Genomic DNA, 19,270 nt, shown 5'->3' with positions numbered 1-19,270 from the left:
GTTGAATAACTCCATGACTCAAGAGTTACCATTGGAAATATCACTATGAGCAGCTGTGCAGTTAAACATGGATGGAACGCCCTCTTTTCCAAGCTCAGGCTTTATCCTTTTGGCTGCAGGCTGCACGGTCTCACCACTAGTGTGGAGGAAATGGTGACTTCTGTTGCACCACTGTTACAGTGAATCTGGTGTGTGGAAGGCATAAAACAAACTACACTAGGTGTGAGAGAACTATTACAGGATCTTGTCCAAACCGATCGAGGGCAGCACAACATCACAGCGGTTAGCGTTCACAGCTCCAGGAACTCAACTTTGAACCCAACCTTGAGTACTCTCAGTACTAAGTTTTCCTGTTCCATCCAGGCTGCCTGGCTTCCCCCTGCTTTCCAACCGATGTGCTGGAAGAGAATCAAAGGGGAGCCAGTGGGCATATGAATGAGATTAAATTACAGAGAAACAGGTAAGTGAGGACTGGGGGGGGGGGGGGTGGTGTTGAAGGGAATGGTGCCGTGGCTGGCATGTACCTGAAGGGCTGAGTGGTCTCCTTCTGTGTCGGACAACAATCTGCTGAAGGAACTGTTTATCAACTGCCTGACTTTATCCCTCAGATCGTGTGTTGCTCCAGATTCCAGCACCTCCAGTCTCTTGTGCTGATACATTGTGTAAGTTACACATACAAAGTGTTGGATGAACTCAGCGGGTCAGAAGGGAAGTGGACCGGGAGAGCCAACATTTTAAGTTGGGACCCTTTAAGTGGCCTGTCCATCTTCCTCCATAGATGCCGTGTGCCCCGCTGTGTTCCTCCTGCTCTTTGTGTGTTTCTCCAGCATCTGCAGTCTCTGGCGTCTCCAAGATTGGCCTGTGGAAAATGGAACTGTCTGTGAAAGAACCGGCAGAAGTTAGAGTTGGAAATGGTTTATTATGGTCATAATCTGAGATACAGTGAATCGTAAACATAAGAGATTCTTCAGATGCTGGAAATCCAGAACAACACACACAAAGTGCTGGAAGAACTCAGCAGGTCTGGCAGCATCTATGGAAAGGAATAAACAGCTGACATTTTCAGTCCTGATGAAGGATCTCCACCCAAAATGTTGACTGTTTGTCTTTTCCATAAATGCTGCCTGATCTGCTGAGTTCCTCCAGCATTTTGTGTGCATTGCCCTGAAATACAGTGAAAAGCTTTTCTTGTGTGCTCTTCAAACAGAAGAGATTATTGCACAGTGAATGGAGGTAAATGAAATAAAACGATAACAATGCAGAATAAAGTGTCACATCTACAGCAAAAGTACTGTGCAGGTAAATGATAAATCGAAAGGTCATAACAAGGTAGATTGTGAGGTCAAGAGTGCAATTTATCATATAGGGAGCTACTTAATAGTCTTACAACGACAGGATAGAAGCCGTCTTTGAGCCTGGTGGTATGTGCTTTTAGATTTTTATATCTTCCGACCAAAGGAAGAGGAGAGAAGAGAGAATGTCGAGATTAGTTAGGGTCTTTGATTATGCTGGCTGTTTTACTGAGTCAGTGAAGATAGACAGTCTTCAGAAGGGAGGCTGGTCCCTGTGATGAGCTGAGCTGTGTCCACAACTCACCACAGTTCTTTGTGATCATGTGCAGAACAATTGACATATGCTATACATCCAGAAAGGTGGATTAATAAAAATCGCCAAGTGTTGATGGGGACATGTTAAATTTCTTCAACCTCCTGAGGAAGTGGAGGTTTTGATGAGCTTTCTTGGCCATGGTGTCCATAGGTTTGGACCAGGATAGGCTTTTGGTGATGTTCTCTCCTATCATCTCAACCTCAAGGCCATTGATTTAGACAGGAGCATGAACATTGTCCCCTTTCCAGAAGGCAATGAGACCTGCTCTTTTATTTTGCTGACATTGATAGAAAGGTTGTTGTCATAACACCATGTTACAAAGGTCTCCATCTTGTTCCTGTACTCCAGCTCATTGTTATCTGAGATACAGCCCACCACAGTGGTATCATTTGTAGATGGAGTGGAACCTGGCCACGTAGTCATGAACGTACAGGGTATAGGGTTGGGGGCTGAGGATCTAACCTTGTAGGACAACAGCGTTGAGAATAATCATGGCAGAGGTGTTGGTCAGGAAGTCAAGGATCCTGTTGCTGGGGGAGGCGTTGACTCACAGAGTCTAGAGTTTGGTGATGAGATTGCTTGGAATGATAGTGCTGAACGTGGAGCTGATGTCAATAAATAATAGTCTGGCTTGGGTGGCTTTAATGCCCAGATGCTCCAGAGATGAGTGTTAGGCCAGGGAAGATGGCATCTGCTGTACACCTGTTTTGGCACTAGGCGAATTGCAGTGGGTCAAGGAGTAAGCTCAGATTTAATGCGTGCCGTGACCAGACTCCCACTTCATGAGAGCAGAAGTCAGAGCCACTGGGCTGCAGTCTTTTAAACACATTATCTTATTTTTCTTACCTATCGGGAGAACAGTGGTCTTCTTCAAGCAGGTGGGATCCACAGATTGAAGCAGGAAGAGGTTAAAAATGTCTGCAAATACTCCTGCAAGCTGATCTTTACAGAATCTAAGAGATGATCAGGGACACCATCTGGGCCAGATGCTTTCTGCAGGCTCATAGTCTGGAAGATTGATCTTGGGTTTGTAATGGTGACTGTAGGTTCAGAAGCACTGGAGGCTACCAGGGTGGATGGAGACATACCCATTTCCTTTTGTTCGAAACATGCACAGGATGTCTGAAGTTTGTTAGGAAGGGGGTGCTGCTGTGTGTGATGCTGCCTGACATTCTTTTGTAGCCTGCTAAAGCATGCAAGCTCTGTTACAACTGACAGCCAGTCTGAGAGCCTCACAGAGGTTGTGTCTCGATTTCTTGTAAAGGTCAGGGTCACCTGATTTGAATGCTGCAGACCTAGACTACATTAGGGAATAGATCAGCCAGTTCATCTGTGGCTTCCCAGAGGAATGGCTACTTCCCTTGTTGTACCTTGACATGGAGAATACCTGCATCCCTTTTTGTGATAAGTCACATTTCTCAATGGGATAGACTCAGAACAGACGTGACAGCTCAGAACTGTGTATCCATCTTTTTTTTAATCCATTATTTTTTACCATGCCCATGGTCTGCTCTTTATCAAATTATGGTATTGCTTTGCACTGCTGTAACTATATGTTATAATTATGTGGTCTTGTCAGTGTTAGTCTTTGGTTTGTCCTGTTTTTTTTGTGATATCACTCTGGAGGAACATTGTATCATTTCTTAATGCATGCATTTCTAAATGACAATAAACGAGGACTGAGTGTCCTCATAATCTAATCCAATCACAGCTCAATGACATCAAGACTCAGGTTTGTCCTATTCCAACAAAACCATCTTTTCAACCAGATGGATATTGTCAAAGGTGAGTAGGCAATCCCTCTGACCTTCTCCAGGGATCTTCTACTCCCGTTGCTCGTATTTACACTGGGATTAACCCCATCCCCGGTGGAGGTCCTGGTTTCCAGTGATGGATTTAGGCCAACAGCAACGCAGAGCATAGAACAGCAAAGCACAGAAACAGGACCTTCATTCCAAAATATCTGCGCGAAACATGATGTCAAATTAAATTAAATCTCTTCTGTCTTTACCTGATTCCGTTACCTGCATACTCATGTGTCTACCTAACAGCCACTTGAACTCTGTTATCATATCTGCTTCCATCACTACCCTTGGCAACCTGTTCCAGGTACCCTGTGTAAAATACTTAACCTGCACACTTCCTTTAAGCTTTCTCCCTCTCATGCTAAATACATGTTCACTAATACTTGATATGTCCACCCTGGGAAGAAGCTGAGAAGGTCATCGGGGTCTCTCTTCCCGCTATTACATTTACACCACACGCTGCACCCGCAAAGCTAACAGTATTGTGAAGGACCCCACGCACCCCTCATACAAACTCTTCCCCCTCCCGCCATCTAGCAGAAGGTACCGAAGCATTCGGGCTCTCACGACCAGACTGTGCAACAGTTTCTTCCCCCAAGCTGTGAGACTCCTCAATACCCAGAGTCTAGACTGACATCTACATCATTTATTATTATATTGTAATTTGTCCTCTACTGTGCCTATTGCCTTGTTTATTAATTGTTGTACTGCCCTGCACTGTTTTGTACAGTTCGTGTGGTCCTGTGCAGGTCTGTAGTCTAGTGCAGTTTTTATGTTTGTTTTACGTAGTCTAGTGTAGCCTTGTGCTGTCTCACTTAGCCTAGTGTAGTTTTGTGTTGTTTCATGTAGCACCATGGTCCAGGTGGAACGCTGTTTTGTTTTTACTGTGTACTTTACCAGCAGCTTATGGTTGAAATGACAATAAACTTGTCTTGACTCGACTTGAAGATTCGGACTGCCTACCCTATCTATACCTCTCATCATTTTACAAGCTTCCATCAAGTCTCCCTTCTGCCTCTGCATTTCTTCTGTTTGCCGTCGCTGCCCACCCTTTTCCAGCTCAGTCCTTGCAGAGGCTGAAGGGACTGAGATACAGTATATATCAGTAGGATGCCCAGCTCCCAGGCAGGGAAGCCAGCCCTCAGCTTTGGCTGGGTTAAGGACACCTGTCCGCATTCAAATGAATAGGGGGAACCAGTTATCAGGAGACAGCCTGACAGAGTCATAGAATCATAGAAAACTACAGCATAGAAACAAGCCCTTTGGCTCGTCTAGTCCATGCCGAACCATTTTCACTGCCTACTCCCACTGACCTGCACCGGGACCATAGCCCTCCATACCCCTACTGTCCATGTACCTACCCAAACTTCTCCCAAATGTTGAAGTTGAGCTTGCACGCAGCATTTGCACTGGCAGCTCGCTCCACATTCTCACCTCCCTCTGAGTGAAGAAGTTTCCCCTTGTGTTCCTCTTAGATCTTACCTTTAGTGATTTCCCACTATTCAGGACAATCACAAAGACAGGTGTGTAAAAAGGGCCTGGAGGATCATTGGGGACCTGAGTCACCCCGACCACAAACTGTTCCAGTTGCTACCATCTGGGAAATGGTACTGCAACATAAAAGCCAGGACCAACAGGCTCTGACACAGCTTCTTCCACCAGGCCATCAGACTGATTAATTCATGCTGATGCAACTGTATTTCTGTTACATTGACTGTCCTGTTGTACATACTATTTACTATAAATTGCACATTGCACATTTAGATGGAGACATATCACAAAGATTTTTACTCCTCATGTACAAACTTTGTATATGAATGATGCAAGTAAGAAAGTCAATTCAGTTGGGGGGGGGTCATTGGGAGCAAGGGTGGACCCAAATGCAAGACACATGTTGTGAGGTTACTTAGATGTAGTTTATTGTTCGATACCAGGAGAGCAAGACAGGAGCAGGAAATAGCGAACTGGACGAGGACTCAGGACTACGACTAGGCTGGGACCAAGGGTCTGGGCTTGGACCCGGAATCGGCTCCCAGAACTAGAGGAGACATGAAGAGGCTAGGGTATGGACTCCGAGCCAGAGACTGGGCAAGGACCCAGTACCTGGGTCTTGCCTCGGGCTCTGACCCCAGAACCAGGTAAGGACATGACATGGGCTAAGGAGAGGAGGAACATGGGAACACAGAGCCTCAGTCTCGGGGAGCAGGTAAATGGAACCATGGACACATACACAGAACACAGAGTCGGGACCCCTCCTTGGGTACAGGACATAGGGCTGGAACTCGCACACAGAACAGAGAGCCGGGACCCCTCCTTGGGTACAGGACATAGGGCCGGGACTCATGACCCTCCGCGAGGCAACGGCAAGACGGCCTGACTTACCCCACGGAGACGAGGACAAGACAAGACAAGACATGACTCCCCACGGGGCAACGGCAAGATGGCCTGACTTACCCCACAGAGGCGAGGACAAGACAAGACAAGACCAGAGCAACACCAAAGAACACCAGACAGTACCTATCTAGTTCCGGCAATAGAACTAGACCGAAGAGCAGGCGAGGGCTGCAGACAAGGGCTAGAGGCGAGAGGGGCAGAAAAGGGATTCAGACAAGGGGGTAGGACGGGAATTACAGACCGCCAGGGCCAGGACTTGACTCAGAACTGGGAAGCCGCCAGAGCCAGGACTTGACTTGGTGCTTGAATGCCACCAGGGCCAGGACTTGACTTGATGCTTGAATACCGCCAGGGCCAGGACTTGACTTGGTGTTTGAATGCCGTCAGGACCAGGACTTGACTTGATGCTTGAATGCCACCAGGGCCAGGACTTGACTTGGTGCTTGAATGCCACCAGGGCCAGGACTTGACTTGATGCTTGAATACCGCCAGGGCCAGGACTTGACTTGGTGTTTGAATGCCGTCAGGACCAGGACTTGACTTGATGCTTGAATACCGCCAGGGCCAGGACTTGACTTGGTGCTTGAATGCCGTCAGGGACAGGACTTGACTTGACTTGGTGCTTGAATGCCGCCAGGGCCAGGACTTGACTTGGAATTTGGAACTTGAATGCCGTCAGGGACAGGACTTGACTTGACTTGGTGCTTGAATGCCGCCAGGGCCAGGACTTGACTTGGAATTTGGAACTTGAATGCCGCCAGGGGCAGGACTTGACTTGGAGCCTCTGGGTAGTGTCGAGCTCTCGACTCGGTCCGGGAACAGTAGACAGCGGCTCTTGATTCCCTCTGGCGGGTTAACTGACGGACCCACCTCGGTGAGGAAACTTTGCAGGCTTGCTTTAGCGGGGTAACTGGACAGGGTTGCTCTGGAGAGGAAAGGCGAATTACCGGCACTCGCTTCGGCAGAGACTAGGCTTGCTCCGGCCAGATGACATCGGCACACCATACCTTAGATGACTTTGCAGACACTCCTGCGCTGAGCGGCTGAAAGCCGGAGACTATAAACTACCGGTTCAGCCGAGCGTTAATTGCTTCTAATCACCATAGCCGAGGGACACGAGAAAACATGGAATCAACGGTCCGGATCGTAACATAAACAAGGTAAATTTAAAGGGACCCTGATCCAGACCATGACATTTAATCGATTTCTTAGTATACAAGTGTATATTTTTAGTGTGCTAAAAAGCAAAAACTGCCAATATTTTAAATTTTTTGATACTTTTTCTTCACTGCATATTATCAGCTCCCATGTGGAGACTTACAAACTTACTGGGCTCAGAATGAGAGGAGAATTCACAAGGCTTGAATAGGAAAGAAGGAAGACTATACACTAAGGATGAATAATTCAAGACCACAAAAGCAGACTGATGGGAAGGATATACTCAGTGAGATGTTAACTTGCAACGCTTGATACCTTTGATATTGAGACTCCCAGTGATTCAGTGCGATTAATCAGCTGTCGTTATGGCAATTAACCAGTTAGCAAATCCATCTCACTTAATGGATGTCCTCCTTCCCATCTATCACTCTGGGCCATTGCCAAGGCCAACGGGTACGAATTTTCTGAAGAACTGCTAGCCTTTGGCTTTGATGAGGTGGAGTCGGAATGTAAACAGAGATACAGTCTGAAAACATCGAACGATTATTTGGAACTAGCGATGTTTTCTCGCTGATCGGTCAGATATGCCATATGGAGGCAGCAATATTACACACATGGCAGCAATAAACCAAATGTTCCACAAATTATATTAAATAAGCAACAGCTTCATGAATCATCGTGTTTATTGACTGAATATTTCAGGGTGACAGTTGGATATCTTTGAAATAGGCTTTTAATGATCCAGTGATACTGTTTAATGGGACTGTGTGCTCTTTTCTGACAAATATCACAAGCCAATACCAACAACAAAAGTGGTGTAAAATTACTGACCAGGTACCAGAAATGTGCGCTCTGTTCTCAGCAGTCAGAAGTACAAGTTCAATTAAACACATTAGGAGTCAGTGGAGCTAAACGGGATAGCTCCTGAACAAATACTCATTAGGATCGAGATGCGGGATAAATCCACATGTGCTACTTCTGGCACAGGCAGTGTGTTGATTTTCTCATTTGAACAATTACTGTGCGCCGCCAGTCATTTGCTGGGAGCTTGTGCGTGGGCCAACACTAGCTTGAGCTGGTCTAGAGCACTTTCAGGGTTGGTGCACTATGCTTCAATGGAGAGGCCACTATTGGAATGGGCAACTTGTGAGTGACCCTGACTGGTGCGGCTATCACAGGAGTGACCAGCGCCAGAGTGGGTGCCGTTGGAGTGAGCTCAGTCCTTGTGGAACCTGGTGATAGAGGTTTTATATCAATAGGATGCCCAGCTCCCAGGCAGGGAAGCCAGCCCTAAAGTTTGGCTGCATAACTGGTGTGGCCAATATTAGAATGACCATTACTACACTGACCATTGGTGGAGTTGTTCTTGCTGCTGCCAGTGTCAGTGGCAGAGCTGAAGCCAATGGATGTGCCTCATCCTCCTCCTCGCGGTTCAACGTCAGAATTTTTTTTGGGGGAAGAAAAACCCTTTGTTAATGCAGTATTCATAGTAATAATACATCCAACATCAAAAAGACTAACAAGTGCACATCACTGGGATGGTGCAAAGGTTGTCATGCAGTCTGAAGTAGTTTGAAAAATTGCTGATGTGACAATAATAGAATAACCAAGAGAGGCCAAGAACATGGCAGCATCCTAGACTCAGTCTAATACAGCTTGGAAACAGTTCCTTCAGCTCAACTTGTCCATGCTGACCGAAGTGTTCACTTAAGGAAGACCCATTCGTCCACATCCCTTTCACTCTCCTATCTATGGAATTATCCAAATGTCTTTAAAACATTGTTATTGTACCTGCCTCAACTACTTCCTTTCACAGCTTCTTCCATAATTGGCACCTACTTCTGCATGAAAAGGTTGCCCCACAAGTTCTTTTAAATCTTTCTGGCTTCATCTTAAACTTATGCCCTCTAGTTTCTGATTCCCCAGAGGGGAAAAGAAAACCGTGACTTCACAATTCATAATGTCACCCATCAGTCTGCTGCGTCCCAGGGGACTAGCCCAGCCTCTTCCTATATCTCAGACCCTCAAGTCTTGGCAACTTCTTGTAAAACGTTATTGTGCTCTTTTCAGCTTAGTGACGTATTTGCTATAACAGCATCACTGAGAAGGGGAGTGTGGAAGTGGTGATTGGTTTCAGAAGTATGACAACAGCGGGGAAGAAGCTACTCTACAACCTCTGCGAATTTGCAAGCTGTATCCATGCTTCCCTTTACCTTTTCCTTGCCTAACTGCTTCGCACCCTACAGCCCTCAGTGCCACCACCACCCCCTGCTCACCCCACCCATCTACACCTCATTACCTTTTTCCTACCAGAGTGTCGAGCCGGACCGCGATGATGGAGCAGCGAGGTTGACAGTGAGCAATGGTTTATAACACTCAGCCGCGGCAGAGTGGCAAGCTTTGCTTTGCACGCCAGCCATGCAGATCATTTCATCACGTCGGAGCTCTGAGGCAGTACAAAGCAAATCAGTAACAGAATGCAGAGTGAAGTGTAACAGCTACAAAGTACATGCAGTGAAAGCAGACAATAAGGTAATAAGGTGCAAGAGACTAATGAGGTAGATTATGAGGGCGAGAGTCCGCCTTATCATAGTGGGAACCATGCAGTAGTTTTGTAACAGCAGGGTAGAAGTTGTCATTGGAGCCAGGTGGCATGTGCTTTCAGGCTTTTCTATCTTCCGTCTGATGGAAGGGGAGAAGTGAGAACATCCAGGGTAGGTGGAACCTTTGATTATGTTGGCTGGCTTACCAAAGCAGTGAGAAATGTAGACCGAGCCCACGGAAAGGAAGCTGGTTCTGAGATGTGCTGAAGGGTGTCCATAACTCTCTGCAGTTTCCTGCAGCCACAGGCAGTGAAGTTCCCGTACCAAGCTGTGAAGCATTCAGATAGGGTACGTTCTATGGTGCAACAATAAAAAATTGTTAAGGGTTGATGGGAACATGCCAAACTACTTCAACCTCCCGAGGGAGCAGAGGCATTGGTGAGCTTTGATGGCCTAGTCCATCTGTGCAGTTGGACTAAAGACAGGCTATTGTTGATGTTTACTCTTAGGAACTGGAAGATCTCAACCCTCTCAACCTCAGCACTGATGATCAAGACAGGATCAGCTGTTTTGTTTTGCTGAATTGAGGGAAAGATTGTTGTCATGACACCATGTTAGTAAGCTCTCTATCTCCTTCCTGTACAACTCATCACCATTTCAACTATGGCCCACTACAGTGAAGTTGAACTTACAGATGGAGTTAGAGCAGAGTCTGACTGCTCAGTCATTAGTGTGGGGACACAGTTATGAGCTCACAGGGAGTAGAGTAGGAGACTGAGGATGCAGCCTTGTAGAGCACCAGTGCTGAGAATAATTACGGCAGAAGTGTTGATTTCTATCCTTACTGATTGAAGTCTATTGGTCAGGAAGTCAAGATCCAGTTGCAGAGGGCAGCGTTGACACCCAGGTCTCAGCTTGCTTGGAATTTTGAAAGTTAAACTATAGTCAATAAACGAACAGTCTAATATGATGTCTTTACTGTCCAGATGCTCCAGAGATAGGCGTAGGGTCAGGGAGGTGACACTGCCATAGATTATTCAACTGTTATTCAATATATTTTCAACTTATACATTATTACAGCCTGAAATTAGATATACCACCCAGTAATCATAGATCTTTCCCAGTTTCGACTACAAATTTCTCACAGTGATCATACATAGATCAGTGCCCACACCAGAAAGGTTAGCCAATACATCAAGTACCGTCCCTTCAACCTGTATAAACTATAAAGAATTTCGCATCACGTTCCCAAAGAGTCGGTGAACTATCGGAGCCTGTGTATATGGAGCTGCACATTCTCTTCCCAAAGAGTACGTGTGCGTACATACAGAATCGCACACCTTTTCCGAACAAGAGGTGATGCCTCATATAGTGGGTTGAATCATCAGGGACCCCCAGTATCCGGGCCCTTCTTCTCAATGGTGCCATTGGACAGCAGGTCCAGGAGTCTGAAGACCTACGCTTCGAGGTTCAACGACAGCTTCTTGCCACCCACCACCAGGTTCTTGAACTGATCTGAAAAATCTTAACTCTGCTTTGGTCTGTTATTTTTTTCTCTCTCAATCTTGCACGAGTGTTGTTACGTTTATTTTGTAGTTTATTTTGCATAATGTGCCAGCTATGTATAATTTATGTTAATTTGATTTTATGTTAAAATATGTTCGCCCTTGTCTTATAATGCTCTGCGCTGCTGCTGCATGAAGCTAATTTTCATGGCATTTATACCCTGGATATGGATGTCTATAACAACAGTAAACTTGAACTTGTCAAATGAATTCCCTGGACGGGTATTTACGGCTGCATCCTTGCAGTCACTGTCTATATATCAGAGCTAGACACCACTTTTCCAAACAGTGCTTGTGTATATGAAGCTGTACTTTCCCCTACCTCCCAGTGAAAAAGCATTAGACATTTGAAACTGCCCACCCCTCTCTTCCAAGCTGAAGAATAGAGTCTGCAGCAATTTCTGCAATACTAACAATCGTCTTTCCTTATAATAATATTTGCACATGAGGCAGCACTCAACAGTATTTAAAGTGCTCCACGTAATCCCCCAGCAAAACAAACATAATTCTTGATTACATTAGCTACACAAACTCCCTTATATCCTATAAAGGCAGGCTTCAGTCTGGGGTACAGGTCCAGCACCTACCGGCTATTCCTCTTCCACATCAGCTGAGATCCGTCAGCTTTGCCTGCACTGGCAGCATTGTCAGGTTGCCCAGAGCATGACACAGTCTTAAATCACAGCGACAGGTTGCGCTGAGTAAGGCTGCCTTCACTTGAGGGTGGAAGATTGAAGGGATGATGTAACTGAGGCTTTCAAGTTGATTGAAGGACTGGACAGAGTAGAAAGAAGCCATTTCATCTGATTGGAGAAGCCAAGCAGATGAAATGAAGATGAATAGCTCATTCCTTATTAGACTGTGGCTGTTCTGAGTGCAATCAGAGAGCTCTTCCTCACTCACAGGCACTGAAGATCAAGAAATGATTTCTTTGAAAAGCTGTGACATTAGGGGTCAATTGAAAATTTTAATACCAACATTAATAGACTTTTGTTGAGCAAATGCATTAGAGGCTAGGAATTGGGGCTAGACGATGAAGTTAATACTGTATATGGATCTTTCATGATTTCACTGAATGGGGAATATGCTTAAGTGGCTTATAGGCCCGTGTCTGATCTGTGTTTTATGTTCTTCACTGTGATTATATTAATTGCATGCACTTCCCACGGAGATTCTCATCTAGCAAAATACTTAAAAGGAACTTGAGATGCAACTTATATTGCCCAGAGAGTGGTATGCATGTGGAATGAGCTTCCAGAGGAAGTGGTGAAAGAAAGTGCAAACACAACTTTTAAAAGGCACTTGGACAGGTACATAGATACGTAATTTCACGAAGGCTTTGGGCTAAACCTAGGCAAATGGGCCTAGCTAGGTTGAGCATTTGGCCATGGACTAGTTGGGCACGTTTTCATGAAGTATTAATTTTATTACTCTATAGCTGAGTGGCGGGGTGGAGATATGGTATGTCTCTACCAAAGGAGGTGTAAGGTGCTCCTTCCCTCTGCTAGCCTGCAGGTCACCCTTGAGCAAGGTGTAGTACCTGGTTACACCCCCTCCCCCGATCAGGGTCACGTGATGCCATGGAAGCTGGTGCATATCACCAGTCCTGGTCATGTGACCACTGAAGGGTATTGATAATGGCTGGGGTCACCCGTCTTGTAAAGACACTGCCCAGAAGAAGGCAATGGCAAACTACTTCCGTAGAAACATTTGCCAAGAACAGTCATGGTCACCATGATCGCCTACATCGTACGACACATAATGACGGCGCCTTTAGAACGGTTAGGTCACTAATTGTTTATTTTGCTGAATTAGGAATCAGTGGTAAGATTGGTTTCATTGCCCATCCCTAATGGCTGAAGAAAATGATGGCGACCTGCCACCTTCAGGTTGTGTTTGGGGGGCGGTGGTGGTGGGTGGGGTGCTGTGTTGGTAAGTAGACAGTTTCAGGATATGGATCCAGTGCCGGTGATGGAATGGTGATATACTCTATTTGCAAGTTGGCACGGCGCGAGACTGAGAGGGGATGCTGGAAGAGGTGGCATTCTGATGTGGCTGCCTCCTCTGCCCTGAGTTGTGAAGATTATTTGTTCAGGATGTGCTGTTGAAGATGCCTTAATGGTAAATCTTACAGCCACAGCAGCTATGGAGCTGGTCCAATTAAACTTCTGATCAATGGTTACACTAAGGTATGGATGATATGGTTTTTAGCAATGTTAACACTTATGACTTTCAGCTGGAGTTGGTTAGACTCACAGAACATAGAGCTGTACAGTACGGGAAAGGTTCTTCAGCCCATCACATCATGCCAAACTAATTAAAACTCATAATTAAATGCCTATCTAAATTAATCTCTCTGGCTACGCAATGCCCAAAATTCTCCTTTCCCTGCACGTTAAAGTGCCCATCTAAGATACTCTCAATGCCTTCATTGTACTTGCCAGCATTACAACACATCCTTCACAGCTCATCCCAGGTACCCACCACTATCTGTGTAAGATACTTGCCCCACAAACCTCCTTTGAAATTCCCCATCTCACCATCAATTCATGTCCTCTAGTATTAGACAGTTGGACCCCAGGGAACAGACTCAGCTGGGGATTTGTACTGCAGTCTCAGGCATAGATATATAACTCGGGTACCTAAGCCTTTTGCACTGTACTGCTGCTGTTAAAAAAAATCACAACATATGTGAGTGACGATAAACCTAATTCTGATATGGGTCTCTGCTGTGGACTGAGAGCGGGAAAGGGGGCAAGAAGAGGGGAGAAGCATGGTTGGGAAAAGGGGAAGGAGTGGGAAGCACCAGAGAGATATTCTATACTGATCAATAAGCCAATTGTTTGGAATCAAATGACCCTGCCTGGCTGGGTGTAGCTACACCTGCACCAACCCCGCCCCACCCCGGCCCCTGGCACTCCTTCTCTACCACCTATCCCACACCCTTCTTGCGGTGATCCACTCTCACCATCCCCAAGATCTTTTGCTCCCGCCAGATTTACAAACTCGCTCTCGGCTCCACAGTGGCTAGCGTGCCTCAGAATTCTGCACAGTACTCCACCTACATTTGTACAGCATGAACGTTGCTTGCCACTAATCCGCCCAAACTTTGTCTTGCTGCGTGCAGATCCTGGTTGCTTCATTATCTGCAGAGTGGTGAATGGACTGGAAGGTATCATTATTATACATCCCGAAAGTGTCTGAACTATCCATGTCAGCCACTACACTACATTACGGCAAACAAAAATTCAACACCAGTCCTGTTGATGTCGGCTGCACAGTGGATAACCTCAGTTTAAGCCTTCAGGTGGATTAGCTATCTCAATTATTTAGTCTGCTCTAAGCTGATTTTCTGGTCGACCCAGGTCAAAGTTTTTTTTTGCAGGAACGTTAATGTTTGGAGTATAAAATCTTAAAGAAAAGAATACAAAATGTATATATAACATTTGGAAGAAACCCAGTGGGAGTGTGTTTGGATAACTGACGTCATCCTGGAAGATTTTTGTTTTGCTGGGAAATGTTTGAAATGATTTAGTGACCTATGTTTAGCAAGCCGGCAAGAATAATTACATGGGAGAGTTTTAAATTATTCCTGGAATGTATGTAAAGAAGGGTGGTCTTTGAAAAAAAGCTTCCAAATCAAAAGTACATCATAAAGTACATCAAAGGTCTACTTGCACAGATAGTTGCTGTGGTTGGGCAAATATTCTACTAGTGTCTGTTGCCGCTGCCTTGTCTGTTTTACCACATGGAACCTGGATAGAGACAGAGTCATTATAGCACTGTTAAAAGCCATTGGCCCATTGAGTCTGTGCCAACTATCTGTCACAAGAAAATAGTAATGAGGCACTCACCCCCTCCAGTCTGCCCTACCGTTCTTGTATTTGCTTCACCGCCCTCAGCTCCACTTCTATGCCAGTTCCCATTAGCTCACAATTCCTTCACCGTTGTCAAAAGATTTATTTCTTCTTAAACCTCTCCAGTGTGCTGACCTCCACCAATTCTCCAGGGCAACGAAGTGCAGAGATCCACCCCAAGCTGAAATTCCTTCACGTCCTGCAATGAGTTTCTATTTCTTGGAATGTAGAAGGTTGAGAGGTGACGTTACGAAGGTGCACAAAATCACGTCCAATGTCCATACATGGAAAGGGTGATCACATCTTACCCCCCCAGGGAATGGGAACTCAAAACTAGGTTTAAGGTGAGATTTAAAAGGGAGCTTAGGGGTAACTTCTTCAATCGGAGGCTGGAACAAGCTGCCAGAGGAAGTGGTTCAGGCAGGTACAATAACAACATTTAAAAGATAGTTGGATAGGTACAGGGATAGGAAAGGTTTATGAGAATATGAGCCAAACGCAGGCTTTCGGGGCACCAGGGTCAGCATGGATGAGTTGTGCTGATGGGCCTTCCCATGTCGTATTGCTCTTTGGCTCCCAGTGATTATGCTCCTCTCTTGAAACTATGTCCCCTTGTTCAAAGGCATCCTATGTGTGGAAATATCTCAACACCTGCCCTGCAATATCCCCTTATCCTACATGAGCACCTCTTGTGACTGAAAGACAGCTGCTTTAAACTCCATAGTTCCGCAAGTTTATGTTCCTCAACTCCCCATCCACCTACCTGCCTTTTCAAATTATTCGTCACCTTCAAAGAAAATTTATTACCAAAGTGCATATATGTCACCATATTCAGCCCCGAGATTCATTTTCTTGCGGGCATACTCAGTAAATCCATTATAGAATAACAACCTTAACAGAATTAATGAAAAACCACACCAATGTGGGTGTTCAACCATTGTGCAACGGACCACAAACTGCACATACAAAAGGAAAGAAACAACAACAAATAAATAAATAAATAAATATCAAAATAAGCTATAAATATGTCTGCCTCTTCCATCCTCCTGGGTAGCCCAGTTAGCCACAGGTGACCAACATGGTTAAAAGGATCACGTACAATGTCTGTACATGGAGTCTGTCACACAATATTAGCCTTACAGAAAGTGAATTAATGCCCTGGAAAGACAAACCAAGCTCTGGAGTTCCTTCCCGTGGGATAGAAAGGAAGTGAAATTATGTAAAACATGTTTAAGCTTGGTTAGACTGCACTTAGAATGATCTTCGTACCACGTATGCAGAAATGTTGTACTGGTGGACAGCCCAAAGCCAGGTCATACAAACTGATGTTCAGAGGCTACTTCTTTACCCTGGGAAAGGCTGCAGTGTAGAACTGACTATCAAAAGGAAAGGTTGAGGCAATCAGCATGAGTACCTTTACAAGGAGCTGGGCAAAGCAGGTGATAGGTAAAAGCATTAATGGTTCAGTTGATGAGTTTAATGGCTTGTGTGGACCATTAACATGACCAAGCTGCCGTGAGATGAATGAGTTTCTCCTGCGCTGTGCGTTCAACATAACACCATTTTAAACTACATATGAGAGCTAAATTATTTTGAATTTTCTGAGAGCTAAATTCAAATGACTGCTGCATAATTACTGCAAACAGGGATTTTGTGCAAGGATCATAGCAATTAACTGTAATGCAAATATGGGTATTGTCAGAAACAGTCAGCTGGTCAGGCAACATCTTTGGAAAGAGAAAACAAAGTTAATGTTTCAAGTTAATGACCATTCAGTTGAACTGGGGAAGAAAGAAAACAAGTGAATTTTAAAGTTGCAGAGAAGGTAATCATTGTTTGTGGAGATAAAAAATCATGAAGTCATCACCGGTGAGAGCAGGCTACAATAGATACACTGTATGACAGAGTATGAATCATGGAATAACGGGGTTTGATAAAAAAAGAACTTAACAGTAATCAAATTGGCAAAGGAAGTCTTGAGGACAAGTTTACAAAGTGTATTCAGGACAGATTTTTGGAACAATACTTTGCGAAAGTGACTAGGGGACAGGTTATTTTAGAACTAATTATGGGTAATGAAATATTTAATTACTGATGCCAAAGTAGATTCTTTCTAGGGAGGGGAGTAACGGGATGGATTTTTGTATTCAGTTTGAGAGTGAGAAACTAATATCCAAAACTGGTGTCCCAAACTTATGTTGGGGAAAGCCATTCAACACCATCCCAGCCATTTGATGCCTGTGTGCATTCTTGAGGTGTCAGCTGGCCTTCTTCCAACACTATTAATGTGTTTTTTTAAAGTTTAAAAGGACCCCAGAATGTTACTGCAAAGAAAAGATCAGGGTCATGTTGACCTTGTATTTGTCGGACTCCAGAAACCTTCTCTAAGAAAGGACCCAATGTTAATCAACTCAAAAGGCAGGCACGAGCCAATTTCTGCATCCATGACCTGGTTGCAAGTCAGCTGTTGAACTTCTCTCTCCAGCAGATTTAATAAACAGGAATGACACGGCATTTCCTTCCAACTTCCAGGCAGCCTCTTGCCTGGAAGTTGGAAGAATGTTGTTTCAAGCCCTGTCACAGAGATACAGTGTGAAATTTTCAGTGACGTGACGGAGTGGGTGCTGCTCTGTGTGGGGGAATGTTACACTGAGGGAGGACTTCCCAACCTGGGGCCCATTCAACCCTTGCTTAATACTATTGGTCTACTGCATAAAAAAGGTCGGGAACCCCTGCACTGACGTATAGTTAAGGTGGATTCAGTGATCTTATAACAAAACACAGACAAAGGCCAGACTAATAGTTATCTCTGCTGATCATGACCGCGTACAGGTTGCACCCGGGTCAGTTATAGCAACTGTTACGCTCCGGATTGACAGAACCTACTCGAATAAGAAATACTACCCAGTCCATCGCAGGCTCAACTCTTCTTCCATCCAGTCCATCTTCATGGTGTGACGCGTATGAAGGCATGAAGGCCGGCAGTATCGTGAAGAACATGAAGAATGCCTGCCACCCTGTCATACTCTTTTCTCTCTTCTCAAGTACAGGAACTTGAAAGCCTGGACAACCAGACTCATGACTGGCTTCTTTCCCACTGCTGTCAGACTTCTGCTGTGTTCTTGCAATCTGAATTCTACCTTTATTCCATGTATTCCATGGTGATCAGCAAACATTTCTTCTTGAACTACTCTGGATTACACACTAACCTTTGCACTATTCTGTTATTTTGCACTTATCAGTGTACTTATCGACTGCTGTACGTGTCCTTGTATTTACTGTTACCAGGTACATCCTTCACTCTGAGCTGCTGTGTGTGAAAATAAACAACGCTTTGTGTGAGAGTTTGTTGCGTGGAAAACATGTCTCATTGCAAAGTATCTCAGGATGATCTGAGCGTGTGAAAGGAAATCACTTTGTCCCTGACAGCTTCTGCTTCTTGGTACTTTAGAGAGCAGTCTAAAGGGAAAGAGGTGTGGGGTGATGGGTGTGGGGTGAGGAGAGCAGGGGAGGGCGTGGGGTGGGGGGAGGGGAGGGGGAGGGGCGTGAGAAAGGGGAGCGGGGAGCAGGGGGAGGGGAGTGGGGAGGCGAGGTGAGGGCAGTGGGGGGGAGAGGTGCGGGGTGAGGGCAGTGGAGGGAGAGGTGAGAGCAGTGGGGGGAATAGGGGAGAGGTGAGGGGAGGACAGTGGGGGGAGAGGTGAGGGCAGTGTGGGGGAGAGGTGAGGGGGAGGGCAGTGGGAGGGAGAGGTGCAAGGTGAGGGCAGTGGGGGGAGAGGTGAGAGGTGAGGGCAGTGGAGGGAAGAGGTGAGGGGAGGGCAGTGGGGGGAGAGGTGAAGGCAGTGTGGGAGAGAGGTGAGGGGAGTGGGGGGAGACGTGAGGGGGAGGGCAGTGGGAGGGAGAGGTGAGGGGAGGGCAGTGGGGGGGAGAGGTGAAGGCAGTGTGGGAGAGAGGTGAGGGGAGTGGGGGGAGACGTGAGGGGGAGGGCAGTGGGAGGGAGAGGGGCAAGGTGAGGGCAGTGGGGGGAGAGGTGAGAGGTGAGGGCAGTGGAGGGAAGAGGTGAGGGGAGGGCAGTGGGAGGGAAAGGTGAGGGCAATGGGGGGGAGAGGTGAGGGGAGTGGGGGAGAGAAGTGAGGGGGAGGGCAGTGGGGGGAGAGGTGAGGGCAGTGGGGGGGAGAGCTGAGGGGAGTGGGGGAGAGGTGAGGGAGAGGGCAATGGGGGGAATGGGGTGAGAGGTGAGGGGGAGGACAGTGGGGGGAGAGGTGAGGGGTGAGGGCAGTGGGGGGAGTGGGGGGAGAGGTAGGGGGAGGGCAGTGGGGGGAGAGGTGAGGGCAGTGGGGGAG

The sequence above is a fragment of the Mobula hypostoma genome, chromosome 2 (genome assembly GCF_963921235.1).
Source record: "Mobula hypostoma chromosome 2, sMobHyp1.1, whole genome shotgun sequence".
Taxonomy (NCBI): domain Eukaryota; kingdom Metazoa; phylum Chordata; class Chondrichthyes; order Myliobatiformes; family Myliobatidae; genus Mobula; species Mobula hypostoma.
Note: the sequence above shows the minus strand (reverse complement) of the source record.